This window comes from Euphorbia lathyris, chromosome 1 (assembly GCF_963576675.1).
Source record: "Euphorbia lathyris chromosome 1, ddEupLath1.1, whole genome shotgun sequence".
Classification (NCBI taxonomy): domain Eukaryota; kingdom Viridiplantae; phylum Streptophyta; class Magnoliopsida; order Malpighiales; family Euphorbiaceae; genus Euphorbia; species Euphorbia lathyris.
This window is the reverse complement of record NC_088910.1, coordinates 38,173,624-38,192,506: the sequence shown is the minus strand read 5'-3', so window position 1 is coordinate 38,192,506 and position 18,883 is coordinate 38,173,624. Positions and strand designations below refer to the sequence as shown.

The window sequence follows — 18,883 nt, the reverse complement described above, 5'->3', positions numbered from 1 at the left end:
GAAGTTGGCTGCTTATTGTTAGAATTATGGTTAGAACTTTGGTATTGCAATTGTATTATAATGATATGTGGATAAATTGGAGACTCCTAAGTATTGATTATTATCTTTCTATTTCACGCCCGATGCCGATTGAGGTCATTTAGGGTCGGGTGTGACAATATCGAGAAGAAATGAAGTTCAACGGCCATAATGTGAAAATGGGTAAATTTCAGTGGCCATGGGTGTAATCTACCCAACAAACTTCAAATGATTAGTTTTTTTAACCCATAACTTAGCAGCAAATAGCAAATTTACAATAATAGAAAATAAATTATTTAGTTTAGAATAAAAATTTGTGATAAGAAAAAAAAGTTTTTTTAGAGAAAAAAATTCATAAAGAAAAAGTGACAAAATACAATCTTAACTATTGATACTATTAATCAATGGGTTAATACACATATTTGCTCTTGTGTTTTTCTGAAAAAACAGATTTGTCCTTATATCAAATAAACCCACTAAAATCTCCCTATATTTTTCACAAACCTACAAATATACCCTAAACTAACAAACCTACAAATATACCCTAAACTAACAGAAGTGCGATGTGGCACAAACGGCGTGCCACGTGCGACGCCACGTGATTCCACGTCACTTGCCAACACATGCCCAAACCCTAATTTAACGGTTGAATATATTGAAAGTCAAAATGACCTTTCACTTTCATCTTCATCTCTAGGAAGAAGAACGAAGGCGGCTAGAAAATGGAGGAGAACAACGAGGCTATGTTTTCTTCTCTGGGAAACGAGGAAGCAAAGGAAAATAAACTTGGAGTTTTCTCCAGTCATGTCTTTGTAAATTAGCCCGGCCACTTTAAATCATGAGGTTAGTTTCTTTTGAAATGGTTTCATCTTTCTTCCTATTATTGAATCTCTGTAATTTTTCTTGTTTAATTGATTGAGTGTTTTGGTTTTTAATGGATTCTTTTCTATTGATTCTCGTTTTCCAGCTTCAGTGAATATCAATTTTTCTGGGATCCTTATTGCAGGTCGATTTTGGACTTATCACGTCGTCGATCGGTATGATTCAGCTGTAAACCTTGTTTTCTGTGAATGATTTGGGAACTTGTTATTATGCTGCTATTATGTACTTGTATAACTGTTTTTACAAATAATTTTCTATGCTCTTTAAATTTTTCTTGCTCAGATATTTGCCACATGAGAAATTCATAGGCATTAACTTGGTATCCAATGCTTCAAATGAGCATACAGTTTATATATAGTGTGAATAAGGGAATGATCAAATAATGTTCTTTGATATCTTTTGTTGGACAGAAACTAAATATGGTTGCTCATTTCTCAATTGTTTGATGCAATAGCTACTTAATGACACTTTACTTTGTCAAATAAACCTCTGGTTTCTCTAGCTACTTCTGTTGTCTTTATATTTCTTAGTTCTTAAATGTGTAAATTAGTCACAATGAAAACATATAAAGCAGTGGTTTATATCAGCTATCCATCCTGAATGCAGAGTTTTTGTTGCACAAATGGCTACACAAGGGAAGCTCTTGTTGTGGGGAGCCAAGGTTAGACAAATAGGAAGTTAAGGAGAATGCAGGCATGAGTCATGTTTGGTATTGAAATTTCTAATTTGTGGATTCTTTGTGTTATTTTATAATATTTATAGGTTAATAGTCTTATCGACGAGGGACAATTTTGGAGGCTGCTCACTTCTTCTGTTTTGCATGCAAATGTTGGACACCTCATGGTATGTTCTGAGTTTTCCGAGACTCAAAGACTTGGCCTCGAAGTTATTTTCATCCGTTGAATACCAACTCTAAAGTCAACATTAAATAATTTGGAAGAATTGTGTGCTTGTAGTCTATGTTTATATTTAGATATCAAATTTATTATCACGTTTCAATTTCTTGGTGACTTGAAAAATGATGATGACCTCTGTTTATTTGTAATCAAGCATCTAGACTTTTAATTTTAGAAAAGTGAAACCATATCAAATGAGGAAAACAATCAAACCATGGCGGTGAGTCCTTTAGTTCGGTCATAGGTTGAAAACCCTGCTCCATCTTGTCTTGAATCAAACGGAATTGAATAACCTTGTGTAGGGGATAACATGGACTGACTTGGTTCGAAACAGAACTGCTATCCAGTTCCAGAACTGGATACCAATTCTGCTGGTATGCCAAAAGACACATAGTATATGCATCGGAAGTAGACCATTTTTAGCTTTACTATTTAGTTTCTGCAATTTTACTTTGATCTGCCTAACATAACGGACCTGTTTAGTAAGGTTTAAATGTTCCCAAAACAAAAATACTTAACAAAGTGCACAAGCTAAAATTTGGTTTTTTCCTATATACAAATTTCATTTTACCAATATTCTAATAACATATGTTGCACTTGCACAGGCACGAAAACGGAAATGGATAACGGGAAAAGCTATTTAAGAAAATATATATTTAGGAAATGGTATTGGACACGGGAAAGAAACAGAAATCCTATGAAGTTTGCCCATCACAAATAAGATATGAGCATATAGTTTTGATATCTACTGAATTGTTTTGCAGATATGAAACAGCAGTGTTCTCGTCCATGCTCTTCTGTTTCTTTTGCAATATTAACCCATACCAAGAGGATTAGGAACAATTATTTTTTATGAATTCCAAAGCTTCTTTTGTTTCAAGTCATGATAAATGTTTATGACATTCCTATAGTTAATTGGATTGAAGTAAACCTGAACTTTGTACTGCTTGATTTTCAGAACTGTTGATTCAGATGAGGATGATAAAACGCCATCGCATAAGAAGAGCGTACCTCAGAAGAAGAAGAAAAGGGGGAGGCCCGTGAGGAAGCAGGAATCTCAAGATTGATAGACATGCTGCTGGGTGTTTGGGCGTTATTGCACCATATGTGAGCAAGGATTATATTGGTTTGGTGTAAAATGTATTATTATGTTCTGCTAACTGATAGTTATCTACACTTTACAGTTGTGTGTAATATTTGTAATATTATTTTTCATGTTAATCAGTTGTGTGTAATATTTGTAACTGTTACTAATTTGTTAAAAAATAATAGTGTGTAATATTTATTTGACGACTCTTGTCTCAGTAATGCTTCATGCGTGGGGTTTGTTCTTTTTTTCATCTAAACCTTAATAAAAAAAAGTAAATCTAAAATTTTAATAAGGAAGAATTTTCGTCAGTAAATCTGTCGGTAGGTCTTTTTTGGCGATAAAATTGAAAATGTCAACACGTAAAATTTTGTCGTCGTATGAAATTCGTCATAAAATTTCGTCGCTAAAAGATCTGACATGGCAATGTTTAGTTGAGGTGGCAGATGAGGTGGATATGACATGGAAGCTGAGGTGTTACTGTTAGTGCCATCTCACCATTCTGTTAGATTAAGGCATTTTTGCTATTATTTAAAATATATGAGGACATATTAGTGGGTTTATTTGATATAAGGGCAAATCTGTTTTTTCGAGAAAACATAAGGGCAAATATGTGTATTAACCCATTAATCAATGGTTGGATAAAAAAACAAATAGTAATTAATTAAAGGGTAATTAATTTATTAGTCCCTATATTTTGACAAAACGCACTGTTTAATCCCCGTATTTTAAAAAACAAATGGTAAGGTCCCTAACCATCTTCTTAGTAAACTGTTTAGTCCTTCCGTCTGTTTGTTAGATTTTTTACCCTTTATGAATTCAGAAATGACTAAATTACCTTTTACTATTTACCTTCAAAATTCAGAAAAGGAAATCCAATTTAGAAGAAGAAACTATTTGTATGGAGAACAAGTAAAAAACAGACTGAATGCTTACGAATTTGAACGATTAAGAAGAAAATGCATTTTAGTTGTCAGCTTAAATACCCTAGCGTTCCCCACAGAGATAACTTTGATTTGTTAGCTTTTCTTTCCATCGAATGGAGAAGAATCGAACCTGCAGGATCTGCTGCAGAAGTTTTTCCAATGGAAAAGCCATGGGAGGCCACAAGTTCGCTACCCTAATTCTCTATCATCTTCGTCTTCTTCCTCTCTCCACTTCCCTCCATCCCCAAATCGCGTTCAATCTTACCGATCTGTCAATCATGATCTTGGAGAAAGTGATACTGAGTCTCCTAGGAGCATGACTCGTCGAAGATCCAAACGACACTGTAAATCTGTCGAGAAAGTAGCGGAATCAGTTGTGAAAGTGGTGGAATCGTCTGCAGAACAGGTAATTTCTGTATCTGATGAAATTTTTACTGAAGAAGATGCTGCTTTGTGTCTTCTAATGCTTTTTAAAGAAGATAAAAACAGACAAAAGCTAAAGCAAAAGGAAAACGAGTTCATCCGAGGGACTGATCATGATCATCAGATTGAGGATGAAATTGCAGGGGAGGAGGAGGAGGATGAAGATGAATCGTTTGGTGAAATGGCTCTTAGATCTAAATCTAATGGAAAATATAAGTGTGAAACATGTAAAAAGGTGTTTCGATCTTATCAAGCACTAGGTGGACACAAAGCAAGTCATAAGAAGATCAAGAAGGACGATGATTACGATGGAAATGGAAGTAGGTCCGCCGGAGGATGCAGGAAGTTGGTTTCCCACGAGGCACACTATTTGAGATGTTTCTCCTAGGGAAAACTAAGATTCACTCTAGGAAATTCTAAGTGAACGATTTACTAGAAAAACATGAAAAGTTTCCTAAACAGACCTTTTAAGGAAAAGTTTCCTAAACAAACCTTTTAAGAAAAAGTTTCCTAAAAAGAAAAATTTATCCGATGAAAAGTGTACACCAAGGTATGCATCATGAAAACCTTATTTTTGGTGCAAACAGAATCTCTTTAAATTCTCAAATGTTGAGCATAATGATTATAATTAATATAATTAATTTCACATATTAATTATAAAACGTTTTTTTTTGTACTGAGTGGTTACAATTGCGATTTAATTCTATTTAACTAAAATTAATTTATGGACTTAATACTTTATTAAGAAAAAATAAAATGTTTAATTAATGGGCAAAAAATATTTTCACTCTCCTCTTTTTTTTTTGACAACTTTTCACTCTCCTCTTTATACGCTTATGTCTCGACATTCTCTCTTATTTTCAAAAAAAAAAACCCCGAGATGAAGATGGTTCTCTCCTAATTATCTTTTTCGTCCCTTCATTTTTTTTTCAATTCTTTTATTTGTTTTTCTTACTTAAAAAATTCAAGAATATATAATTATTAGAAAATATTAATGAAGTCAAATAAGTGATATCTGCGAGTATGACTGATATTCTATATAGTGAAAGAATGAAGAACAAATTGATCGAATGTCTTGATTAGATATTACGAGATGAAAATAGGAGAAATCATCATCTTAAACTGATTCAATTAGATATATTGGGTTATTGTAGCAGAATGAATAATTAAATTCGAATACTTGTTGATCATGAAATGCCATCAACCAAAATAATTATCATCAAGATGAATTTGTGACTAATTCTTACGAATTTTATTTTTTTTATATGTAACATATTGAATTGATAAAGTGTTTTCACATGCAACATTACTAAAGTATTAATTGTAATAGTTTATACAATAATATATTGATGTTGCTTCCATTTTAACATAGATTGTAATTCTTTTGTATCGTAGATATAATATTTAATTTTAATTGTAGTTTAATTCAATTTTTTTAACCTATATTGTAATTCTTTTATATCGTAAATATAATATTTAATTATAATTATAGTTTAATTCAATTTTTGGTTTTTTATTATATTCTCTTTTTTTTTTTTGGTAAGAAGGGAAGAAAAAAAACAAACAAACAAAAACCTAACCCGGGATCAGTCTAGGAAGACTGACCCCAATCCTATCCTCAAGAAGAGAAGGTAACAGAAAAGGAGGAACGGAAAGGGTAGAAACACCTAACATCCCCCCATGCCCAGCAGCTGCCAAGCGATCCGCCACACGGTTTTGCTCCCTATAAATATGGGAGAAGGTAAGAGAATCGAAGGCAGGACGAAGCCTCAAGATAGCTTTAATGAGATTCTGACTCTTAAGACAAACAACCTGTCTATCCGAAATCCTGTTGATAGCCTCCGAATTATCAGACTCCACCGAAAGTCTTTTAACACCCATGCGAATGGCGAGTTTAATGCCAGACAAGATCCCCCAGAGCTCCGCAGTAAAGGAGGAGCCTGTACCTAAGTTATGGGTAAACCCAGCCAGCCAGGCGCCACCAGCATCCCGAAGAACTCCACCAGCAGCAATTCTGCCATTACTAAGGCAGGAGCCATCCGTATTCAACTTGACAACCCCTTCCCTGGGCTTCCTCCAACCAACTAACTGGACCTCTTTAACCGGGGAGGGGTGAACCAGGGGCTCTCCTTCAAAACTCTTTGTAATAACAGAGAGTTTTTTCGAGAAGTAAAACCGGAGGTCAGGAATAAAGATAGTCTTCTCAGCAAATAACTCTTCATTCCTCCATTTCCACATTTGGTGACAAATAATAGCGAAGAGAATAGCCTCGTGCTCCATACTGGCCAACAAATTCCCATTAACGCCTTCAGAGAACCAGTCAATATCAGAGAACCCCATAAAAGAAGGAAGGATGTGGTGAGGAAGGACCCCTTCCCAAACCTTTCTACTATTCGGGCAATCCCTCAAAGCATGGCACAAGGTTTCCACATGGCCGCTGCATCTGCTACAGGCACCAGATACAGCCAAGTGCCTTCTGTGTCTATCTGCATTCGTGAGGAGCCTGTCTTTGACTCCCAGCCATAGGAAACTCCTAATGCGGTAGGAGACTTTGAGGGCCCAAATGGACTTCCAAATTTCCAAGGGAGGATCAGCCCTATTAGGGGTAAAAGCTTCATAGGCCGATTTGCAAGAATAAGAACCATTATTAGTCAAGGCCCAGCAATGTCTGTCCTTATCCTCCTCCCGATTACTAATCTTCACACCTCTAATATTAAGGAGGGTCTCCAGGCTAAGAAAGGAGTCGAACTTAGACCAGATCCAGTCTCCCTCCGAGTCCACCACATCAGCAATTCTCCAGGAGAGGAGATCATTCGGCGGAGGGGCGATGCACACCTCAATCAACGGTTTGTCACCAATCCAGGTGTCATACCAGAAACTAATGGATCTCCCATTACCCACCTCCAAGCCAATCCCCGTACAGAACTCAGCAAAAACAGCACTAAGCCCTTTCCAGAGGAAGGAACAGCTGACAACCCTCTCCTTCGGGCCACCAAAGATTCTATCTTTCCTATACTTGCCGCACAGAAGACGGACCCAAAGGGAGGAGGGGGATTGCCACATTCTCCAAAGAAGCTTCATTAACAGGACTTTATTATTGTCATTAGCTTGCCTTATACCAAGACCCCCCCTGCTCTTAGGCTAGCAGGCTTCCTTCCAAGGGACCAGGTGAATCTTCCTCCCATCCCCAGACTCTCCCCACAAAAAACGCCGATTAATTTTATCAAGGTCGTTGAGGACCGGCTCAGGGAGCTTACAGGCTTGCATGATGTGATTTGGAGCAGCGCAGTTGATAGACTGGATTAAAGTAAGGCGACCTGCAAGGGAAAGAGAATTAGCTTTCCAGCTAGCACACAAACCGTTAGATTTGTCCAAAATGTCTTTAAAAGAGGCTTTGGACACCCTGTCACTATGAAGAGGGACCCCAAGGTATTTCCCAAACGATTGAGTCAGGGGAATGCCAGACATCTCACTCAGTCTTCTACACAAGCTATTATCCATATTCTTAGAACAAAGCATACGGGATTTATGGATGTTAATCTTCTGGCCAGAAGCCTCACAAAAGCAGTCGACGATATCCATCACAGCCTTAATTTGTTCCTCATTACCCTCCACAAAAAGCATGACATCATCAGCAAAGAGTAAATGGGTAACAGGGGGGCAATGTCTGTTGATGGAAACAGGGTGGAGAGTCCCTTTGCTCACCGCCTCTTGGATCAGGTGAGACAATCTTTCCATGGCAATAACAAAAAGGAAGGGGCTCATAGGATCCCCTTGACGAATACCCCTGGATGGAGAGAACTCATCTGACATATCCCCATTGATCATAACCTGGAAAACAGGAGAGGAGATACACTTTCCAATCAAATTCCTCCAGTTCTCCGGGATACCAGCTTTGGCTAAACTATCCAGAAGAAAGCTCTAGTTCAACCTATCATAGGCTTTCTCCAGATCCAGCTTGAGAGCCACGATCCCTTTCTTGCCTTTCTTAATCTTCATAGAATGGACAACCTCCTGGGCAATAACAACGTTATCCATCAATTGTCTTCCAGGAACAAAGCTCCATTGATTTTGGCTGATAATATCCGGAAGGATCTTCCGGATTCTATTAGCCACAATCTTAGTAATAGCTTTATACAAGACATTACAAAGACTGATGGGTCTCATCTGGAGAAAGGAAGAAGGCTTGGCAACCTTAGGAATCAAGACAAGGAGGGTTTTATTAACCAAACTGATATCGTTCGAACCACCAAAGACACCTAACACAAAGCTGTATATACCCTCTTTAACAGTGTCCCAGTATTTATGATAGAAACTAGCGGGGATACCATCAATACTAGGAGCCTTAGTGGAACCGATGCTGGAGAAGGCCAGATCAATCTCTTTAAGCTCAATGGGATGGAAAGCATTATTAATAGCATCCTCCCCCAAACGAGGAAAGGAAATGCCAGAGTGGGCACTCTCTAGGTCCACAGCTTCCTCTCTGAACAGGTCCTTGTAGAAATCAAGGGCAAGGCGCCGAATGTCCTCCTCCTCAAAAATCCACTCACCACTGGCGTCTTTAATAGCCTCGATCCTATTTCGCTATCTCCTAATGATCGTTGAGAGGTGGAAAAACCTGGTATTCCGGTCCCCGTCTTGAATCCAAGCCTTCCTAGATTTCTGGAACCACAGGAGCTCTTCCTGTCTAAGCACAGCTTCCAACTCGTTCTGAAGAGCTCTTAGGTGACCATTCAGGCTATGATGAAAACGAACCTCCAAGCAACGCTGAACACCTTCCATTCTCCTCAAGAGTTTATTCTTCCTCCTGATAATATGACCAAAAGTATTTTTATTCCAAACAGCCACATTCCTCCTGAATTCCTCAGTAGCGAGGAGAACATCAGAGTGGGGATGCCAATTGCTTTTAACGAAATCCTTAAACTCGGGGTGAGACTCCCAAGCCACCAGATACCTAAAAGGTCTATTACCTTTCAGCCGATTTGCTTTGACCAAATTAATGAGGATAGGGCAATGGTCTGAGTGATGGAAAGGGAGATTAAGTACCTTGACCTCAGGAAACCTATAAATCGCTGCAACATTAGCGTACACCTTATCCAACCTAACAAACACACTATTCCTTTTCCAGGTAAATTTATGGCCAGCAGCACCCAGGTCTGAAAGCCCGCACATATCCATACTTTTCTTATGATTAAGACACCGGTTCACATAATGATTACCCCCTCCTCTCTGATCACTCAAGAGGGCAATGTCATTAAAATCCCCGGCAACCAACCACGCCTCCACCATGTTAGAGCTAAAAGAATGAAGGATCTCCCACAGCCTTCTTCGGTTAGTCGAAACAGGATCAGCATAGACGAAGGTAATAAAGAAGGGTTTATTACCCGGGTAACACACCTTACTATGGATGAATTGACTGTCCATAGTAACAATATCAATATTGACTTGACCTGGCTTCCAAAAAAGCCAAATCCCCCTTGCCCGGCCAGTAGCCTCCGACCTGACGCAATTCCAATTCTTAAACTTTCTAACCACCTCATCTGCTTTGGCTCCACTAACCTTGGTCTCAAGAAGGACAAAGCAGGAAGGGTTAAACTGTTTAATGAGATCATTGACATAAATGCGGGTAGCTTTGCTCGCCGCACCTCTAACATTCCAAATGAAGAAGTCCATCAGAGGGGGAGACTACAGACACAGGCCCAAACCCTAGACCAGGTATTTGTTCGGGGCTCCGGAGAGCCTAGAGGCGGTCCCAGAAGGACCCCTTTTATCCAAAGAATTCAAACCATGAAGGTTCTTTTTAGGTTTCCCTTTGGGATTCTTCATGTTTAACTTACTCACTCCTATAGTCTTACCAATAGGAGCATCAACAGGAGGATGTAGAGTACTCGCCTCCCTACTCAAACCCTTCCCAGCTGACAGGATAGACTGGGGAATCTCTTTGCCTTTAGCAGAAGCATTAGAGACAAAGAGAGGATTAATAGAATTACCCAGACTAGAGGCATGCTCTACCGACTCCAGACCAGGCATGCTTAAATCAATCTGCTTATCAGAAGGATCCGAGTCCTGATCTTCCTCCATAGACAAAACACCAAACCTTGACCCGGAACCCGAAGCTGAGTCCACTCTAGTCTCAATCCCCTTCTTAATATCCGGGGGTCTGACTTTGAACTCAGGAGCAATCTGGAGAGTAGTCATCTTCGTAGTCATATTCTAATATATTTCTTAATTAACCTGCTATTTTGTTATTATTGTTTCACAGAAAATTTGGAATATGAAAATGTATTAAAATTCCTAAAAAGTATAAATCATTGAATTTTGTAAAAATAAATAAATCATTCATCTTTAGTTAAAATTCTATAAAAAGTAGTCAATTATTTTTAAAATTAATTTAATTTGAATTATCATTAAAAAATATATATTAATTTCAAATATACATAATAAATTTTTTTCTCATAGCATGATATTTATTTATCTAAATTATATAAAAGTTTCATACCCCGTGCATCGCACGGGTTTTCGACTAATTGTAATAATTATGATTGTATTTAATAAGTTCTTGAAATTAGTGCTAAATTATTACTCTATCTGTTTCACTTTAATTGTCTTTTAAGGTTTATACACAAATATTAAGAAACCTATTAATTAGCCTAAAAAGTAGTTAAATATTACCTTATTACCCTATTACAATTAATGCTTAACTTTCTCTTTCCTCTTATTATATGATGACAAAGTTGGAAAAACACATTTAATGCTCCTTGAAAAGTGTAAAACGTCAAATAATTTGAAACAATTTATTTTCCTCAAAACGACAATTATGTAATCCATATTATTAATTTTATCCATATTAAAATATCTTTTCGTGATAAAAGGTTATCCTTGTTATGAACTTACAACGATAATAATTTTATCCATATTAAAATATCTTTTCGTGATAAGCAAATATTCTCATTAAAGTATTTGTAATAATTTAAAATATTCTCATTAAAATGTTTATAATTATAAAAAAAAAATCAGTTCAATAAAATGTTTAAGATGATTCAAAATATTCTCATTAAAGTGTTTGAAGTTTTTAGAATGATATTTCCCATTATTAATGACTAAAAGTGTAAATAATATCAGTTCAAAAAAAAGTGTAAACAATAAAATAAATAAAATTTTGAATTGAATGGAGCTATGATAGAGTCAAGTTTGTTAAACTCGCCATTCGCATGGGTGTTAAAAGACTTTCGGTGGAGTCTGACAATTTGGAGGCTATCAACAGGATTTCGGATAGACAAGCTGTTTGTCTTAAGAGTCAGAATCTCATTAAAGCCATCTTGAGGCTTCGTCCTGCCTTCGATTCTCTTACCTTCTCCCATATTTATAGGGAGCAAAACCGCGTGGCGGATCGCTTGGCAGCTGCTGGGCATGGGGGGATGTTAGGTGTTTCTACCCTTTCCGTTCCTCCTTCTTTTCTGTTACCTTCTTTTTTTGAGGATAGGATTGGGGTCAGTCTTCCTAGACTGATCCCGGGTTAGGTTTTTGTTTGTTTGTTTTTTTTCTTCCCTTCTTACCAAAAAAAAAATAGAGTCAAGTTTGTAGCCATTCACAGATGAAAAAATGAGAAGCAAGAAAATTCAAAACATTCGCTCTACCAGAAGCATAAACAAACATTTCTTCAAGTCAATTGAAATTCAACTCATGTAACGCGAAGAATCTTAATCTGCAACTTGTGCTTTATAATAAGGAATGATAACGGTCAGGTACAAATGGATATGAATCAGTCAAGCAAAAATAACAATCGAACCGAACCAAATTATTAAAATAACCGAACCAAATAAGAATCTCAGTTCGATTATCGGTTTGGTTATCGGTTATTGGATTTTTTGCTCACCTCTACATTTTCGTATATATAAATTATTTTTAGATTTGAAGCGTGTATAATACAAGTTTATCTTGTTATGTGTTGAAAATTATATATACATATAAAAGCGATGGGTAGGGAACAGTAAAATCATAGAATTTTTTCCAATTTCTTCCAATGTTCCCCTTAAATTCGAACTGACTGTGTTACCCTTGGCATTCACCAACAATTTCCATCCCTAGCATAAAAAACGACAGCGTTTCCATTTCAAAAGCCTGGATTATTGGGCCATATCCTTCTCTCTCCGTTTCTTATCCTCTTTTTTTCGATCTATCTCTCTCTCTCTCTCCTTTCCAACTTTCATCTTCAAAACTCATTATTCTCCTCTAGAATTGAAGAACGATGATGAGGTAATTTTCTTTTCTTTTGTTTAAATCTATTATTATATATACATATAAAAGTGATGGGTAGGAAACAGTAAAATCATAGATTTTTTTCCAATTTCTTTCAATGTTACCCTTAAATTCGGACTGACTGTGTTACCCTTGGCATTCACCAACAATTTCCATTCCTGGCATAAGAAAACGACAGCGTTTCCATTTCAAAAGCCTCTATTATTGGACCATCTCCTTCTCTCTCCGTTTCGTACTTTTGTTTTCTTATATTTACTCATCCTTTATATCCGCAATAGCTTATAAAACATTTATTTTCTAGCAAAGTTTATAACGGTGTTAGAGACCCAATATGAATTTCTTCCATCCTTCGCCAATCGCTTCGTTTAGTTTTCAAGTTTTGGCACGCAAAGTCCATAAACCACCATTTATATTAATTGAGAAATAATTTTTTGGACACGCCCGTACAAAAATTACACGTGACAAGATTGAAAATTAGCGTATTCACAAAATATCGCTAACGAGTCGTTAATATAAAATTTCACTCGTTTGGAAATCCTCTTAAATTTATGCATTCTGAATTATCAGCAGTGCTCACATGGACCCTAATGATCACAGTGAATTTGGTCATTCACCGTTAGAATAGGCTGATTAAAATCCTAAGGTGGATATTCAAAGCATTCTAAGGCTTAAATTTAATCAGCCTACATCTAACGGTGAATGACCAAATTCACGTGGTCATCAAGATCCATGTGAAAAATACTACTGAATTATAGAGCTACCTCCTCTATCGGCCATAAATATAATTAAAGGCAAATTTGATATTGTTGTCACAAGCAGAATTTGATTTGTCATGGGTGAAATTGTTGCGGAAAAAAATGATAAATGTTTATTGAATAAATGATAAAAATTATCAGTTGTGACTGTTTTTTAAATTAAACTAAAATTATGGCTATTTTTTTTTAATTTAGTTAAATGCTATAATTATTTTTTTAGAAAAGATTTAATATTAGCTTTTCTCACCATTTGTGAAATTTGACCTTTCCAAAAAACTACTAACTATAAACAACTTTTAAGAAAATTGATTTTATATTTATCAAATATTACTCTTTTTTATGGGAAAATTGGGAAACTACATTTTAAAGTTTAGAAGAACAGTTTTATCAAACGACGCTAAATTTTGAATATAATATTGTTAATATGTTTTTCTCATATAAAAAAAATATTATTATAAAATATATCTTAAATTTTTTTTAGAACATGATTAGCCTTGTTTAATTTTAGAAGTATATAATATCCATAACAATATAATAAGTCTTTTGTACCAAACTGTGGAAAGTTGTAATTGGACTTCAGAAAAGACTTTGTGTAACTTAGCCCATCAATTGCTCAGAAGTCTGTTTTATCTTAATTGTAGATCCTGATTATAAGAAATAAAGGCTGCAGAAATTTAATAAAAAAGCCCATAAGCTCAAAACTCATCAGCCCACCTTTTACATGAAATCGAGCAATTCCAAACATAATAATATGTGATTATTATAAAATTGTGCCTGCAACTGGAAGTTGATTACGACTCCTATATGCAGTAGGTGTGTATCAATTGACTAATTATATTCAATCGCTTAAATTAATCATAATTTCGAATTGCATTTTTCTTATAGAGATATACATTTTATTTAACATAATTTTAAATTAGATGTATATATCATGACTTTGAGATTATGTACTATCGAAAATCAAATACAACTCTTTTGCATTATTATATGATATCAAATACAACTCTTTTGAGTCTATAAAAAATAATAAAATCTTAAATTCTATAATAAAATAATGAAATAAAAAATACTAATCTTTCTAAGGCAGATCCCATTATTAAAGAAACTGGTTTGAGACACAGTAATCACGTGAGTGTGTCTCAAATCATTTTCAGTAATCAGTTTCATTAATAATGGGGTAAATTACATCGATGGCTAATGAACTTTTCACATTATAGCCACTGAACTTCATTTCTTCCTAGTATAGCCACTGAACCTTACACTTTTAACATCGGTGATCATTCAATTTTAACTAACTTCTCAAAATGACCGTTAACGATCTCAAAATGAAAATATTCAAGAATTAAAGTTGTTTAGAAGGACATTTATGATGAAACCACATTCTTAATTTCGAAAGTCATATTTTTTGGAGCTTTCTCTCTCTAAAAATTCACTTTCTCTCTCTTAACCAAACAACACCTAAATGACCTCAAAACGAAAATTTTCAATAATATAAAAATTGAAAGGTGTTAATAAAATAATGCATCATAATACAGGGTAATTACAATAAAGACAGTACACTTACAGAATTCATTAGTGACTTGTACGGTGTATCATCTATTAACACAGTATTTGAAACATTGAACTGTGGATAGGCATCCCAAACTTTCTCCAAATTTTTAAACATTACAAATTTTTGTTCATTGGAGCCTAATCTGACTCTTGTTAGAACACAACGCTCTTGACACTGACAATCAAACAGTGTAGTAAACATTAATATAAGAAAACTAAATATTTCAATAATTGATTATGGAACGGAAAAGAATCCTAAAAGCTGGAAACAATTGTCTAACCCAAAAAAACAACATTTTCAACTTCATCAGGTAATGATCTTCTAATTTTCGGAAGAATCTTGTCAATGTTTTTCCTAGAAACAAATAAGAAGACACTAAAATTATCAAAAAAATCAATGAACTTAAGAAGAATGTAAAAAGAGAATCATATGTGAAGAATTCAATGAACCTAAAATACCTCACCTTTGATGACCAAATTGCAACCGTAAAATTATCAAAACAGAATTTCATGAATGGAGTGATATGTGGGCGACAGAGACCGGTTCGCGAGCATACAAGTACACCATTCAAGTCTAAAATTAGAAGCTTCTTCATTGGACAAGAGGGTGTCGGTAGTTCATCTCCAACGTAAACTACCAACTCACGAACATTGCTGCCATCATCAACTTGTTCCTCCAATGTTTTCTCTTTTTCTGGTTGATCCACCTTCCGGTATACAATCTCATACTCATCCTCATCTTCTTCGTCAGACTCTTCGGGTATTGGCTCATCAGCCTCTACCTCAACCTCTGAACCCTCCATCTCCACACCACCCATCCCAACATCTTCATCTTCAAAATCAAAACAATCCATCCCAACATCTAGATTGTCTATGTCATCATCAACAGGCCCATCACCTTCCAGCTCAACCTCAACATCCTCTCCGCCATTCCCCAAATTCCTTAAATATGTTTTTTTATCAAAAACAATTTCATCTTCAGCTCTCACAAATTTGGAAAGGATCCAACCTCTATTACTCGTCATAGTTGCCATACTTAACAAGTATAGAGCATCCATGACATTCGTATTTATTGACCGGTTATCCCTCCGAGACACAGGAACATTGTAATGTTCAAAGACTACCGTCAAAAGATTACCATAAGGTAGATGGATTTTCCTTTGACGGTCTTTCTTAACCGCTCTGAACCTGTTGAGGATGTGATAGATAATCTGTTGAACAAAATTCATTTGTTTCCCCTTTAACAGATGCCAAAAAATAATCCTTTCGGCTAATGAGCATTTTTCCCGGCTACCATACTTAGGTAGCAGTGTCTTTATAACCACTTGATGTAAAAATCGGGCATGAGCCGTCATGTTTGTCGTGGCGAGGGGTAAACCAGACTCGTGTAGGACTTCATTTATGAAATGGGTATCATTATACCCCTCCTATTCTATTTTTCTATCAGCTGGTTTTTAATGCAAAACCCATCCTCAACAGAAGGCATATCAAAAAGTTCATTTAACAAAGCAGTGTCTATTTTGATTTGAACATTTTTCACTCTAGAAGATATATCTGTGCCCTTATTATTCCTATGAAGGTTTCTATAGAATTCCTTAACTAATTCATCGTATGTGTTGACTTTAAGAGTCAACAATTTCCTCAATTTTAAATCCTCTATGCATGCAAAAACATCAAAATCAATTTTTTTCAAGGATTCTATATCAACGGGCATACCTTTCAGCACAAGTATACTATCCAGCTTTGCTACTCTCTCTCGGGTACTAGAGGTTCCGGCATTGCAAGTTCTAGGCCTTTTTACAGCTTTGTTCTTCCTTTTAGGATGCAATGCCTGCTTCCCCTTCCGTCCTGAATCAGTTGTACTTTGTCTTGTTTTAGCCATGGTAGCTTGAAATTTGAAGCTTTCTAAAGGTAAGGATGAAAAAAAATCTGTATAGTGGAAAGGAAATGTGAGTCGCCGGTAAAAGTTAGGTATCAGTTCGTGGGAAATTTCTCCAGAAAACTCAATCGCAAAGAATGGCGTTCGATTTTGCAAAGACGATCATTTCAATCTGACTTTGTGAACACGTGTTATCATTTAATTCGAATAGCGTATCAAAAAAACGGTGTACAGTAATGGTCAGAGTGGTGCTCTAAATGAGCCATCATGTGTTCGACTCCAACGTCGCTCTCTTTTTCGTAATATTCTCATTTTTTGCAGTTTATTCTATAAACACGATAAAACATATAAATTATCAATTGCATCAGTAATTGTTCATAGATCAACCGGTTAGCAACTATCGTAAAAATCAAATGGTCTTGTGTTCGAAACCTGGCAATGGTATTTTTTTTTTGTTTTAAAAATTATTTTAAATGCATTTTCTTTAGTAGGACATAACGTTATACTTAATGCCTTCAAATTACAAATTATTTCGGCATTAGCATTTGATATTAAAAAATAACAATTCAAATAAAATTGAGAAAAATATAAAATTGAGACGAAAAATGGTTAATTATCTTGTTAAAAGTATCGTTTGCTAATGTAATGTGTTAATCGTACGCCAATTAGAAGACGTCTTCTTATGTGTCTAGTTATCACCTTATTAAGTAATCGAAAAATATACTGAATTTTTTTTTAATGCACGAAGCATATTCATTTATTTTTTTTTCTTTCATTTTTTTTTTTTGAAGTGCATCAATTTCCAAATTAGCTACTACTTGAAAATTATCACTTTTAATCGTTCAAATTGGGTATTTATATTCAAATTATTTTGTTAATTAATTAAACATCTTGTTTATATGTAGTTTATTTTAGTGATTGGTTTAAAAAAACTTAACGAAATTATAAATGTTTGAGACAGGAATGGTTGATTTTTTTTAACATCACAATACAAATTGAAATATATGTAACTTAGGTATTACTTGAAAATTAAGTTATCATCCAATAAAGAAACTAAAAAATAAAATATTGAAAAGCACTGTTGCATATATATTATTGAAATTGAATGTCTTACACTAAGAAAATACACACATAATTGATAATATTAAACTTATTAAAGCATTTTCCATAATCAAATGCTTTTGTGGATCTACATCTCCTTCTTGCCTTTCCTTTTCCTCAGCATCTCATCAACAGTTTCCATCTCCTCAGAATCCGACTCCAACCAAAGACTCATTGAATCATGCAAAATAGTTAACGATAAGGCAATGGTCTTGATGCACGTTAAGAATTCACTTGTATGTTGACGCATATATTTTTTTACACACCTTTGAACAACATCTTCATTTTCATTTATCGGATTTGGAGTAGCACCCAACAGATTAACACCGTCATCAGTCTTCCCAATAATAAGCTTCCTGATTGTATTCCCTTTCTTCACATCCAACTCTTGCTTGGCCTTTCTCTTCTTTCCTGATGAAGGCCCCTCTGATTCTATTTTAGACTTTTCTACATTTTTTTTGAGTGGAGAAATTCCTTCATTAGGATCATCCTCCAAGAGGTATGGAGAGAAATTGTCTTCATTTTCTGAAGGCTCCTTGGAAGGCTCTTTGGATTGATCTATTGAATCGGAAAGTACTACAAAATCCATATTTTAAGAGCGAGTATAATATTTCGAGAGCATTACATACTCCTATTTATATAGAAAAATTCGGAATTAATGTATTTAATTTGTAAAGTCTGTTCATAATTACACTTAAATACAGAGACGTCTTTTAGTTAGATGTATCCGTTTTGATATTCAATGTATTAATATTTTTTAAGTGTCATTATGTTAGTATGGTAAATGTAACTGAATACATATCGTATTGGATTCAATGTATTCGTGAAATAAAAGCAGTTTTCAGTTACATGTAGTGTGCATTTGAAAAGGTGTGTTAATCTATATAAATAGTGTTTTACCATGCATATAAACCATTTCACATAGCACTATCAAAGTGTTGTAATCATTGATAAGTATGTCTGGAGAAAATCTTGGGAACGTGGCAGGTGAGTCCTCAGGGAAAAAGAGAAAGACATGCGAAGATAGCGATGGTAGTGATGATCCTCCACTGGCAGTTTATTATCAAAGTGTTGTAGATGGAATACAAGATGCATTCAAGCGTGGG

General features: G+C 35.3%; 1 long non-coding RNA gene and 1 pseudogene across 2 annotated transcripts; both read left to right on the top strand.

Annotated features, from left to right (window-relative positions):
- The first annotated feature begins 702 nt into the window (after window positions 1-702).
- On the top strand, window positions 703-3,086 carry LOC136228675 (uncharacterized). 2 transcript variants are annotated; one of them, XR_010688806.1, is made up of 5 exons: window positions 703-861; window positions 986-1,055; window positions 1,507-1,561; window positions 1,663-1,743; window positions 2,755-3,086. It is a non-coding gene; the product is annotated as an uncharacterized lncRNA (long non-coding RNA). The 2 variants fall into 2 exon arrangements; XR_010688808.1 differs by lacking the exon at window positions 2,755-3,086 and adding an exon at window positions 2,402-2,744.
- An 836-nt stretch (window positions 3,087-3,922) lies between these two features.
- LOC136217730 (zinc finger protein ZAT9-like) lies at window positions 3,923-4,620 on the top strand (annotated as a pseudogene).
- The last annotated feature ends 14,263 nt before the right edge of the window (window positions 4,621-18,883 follow it).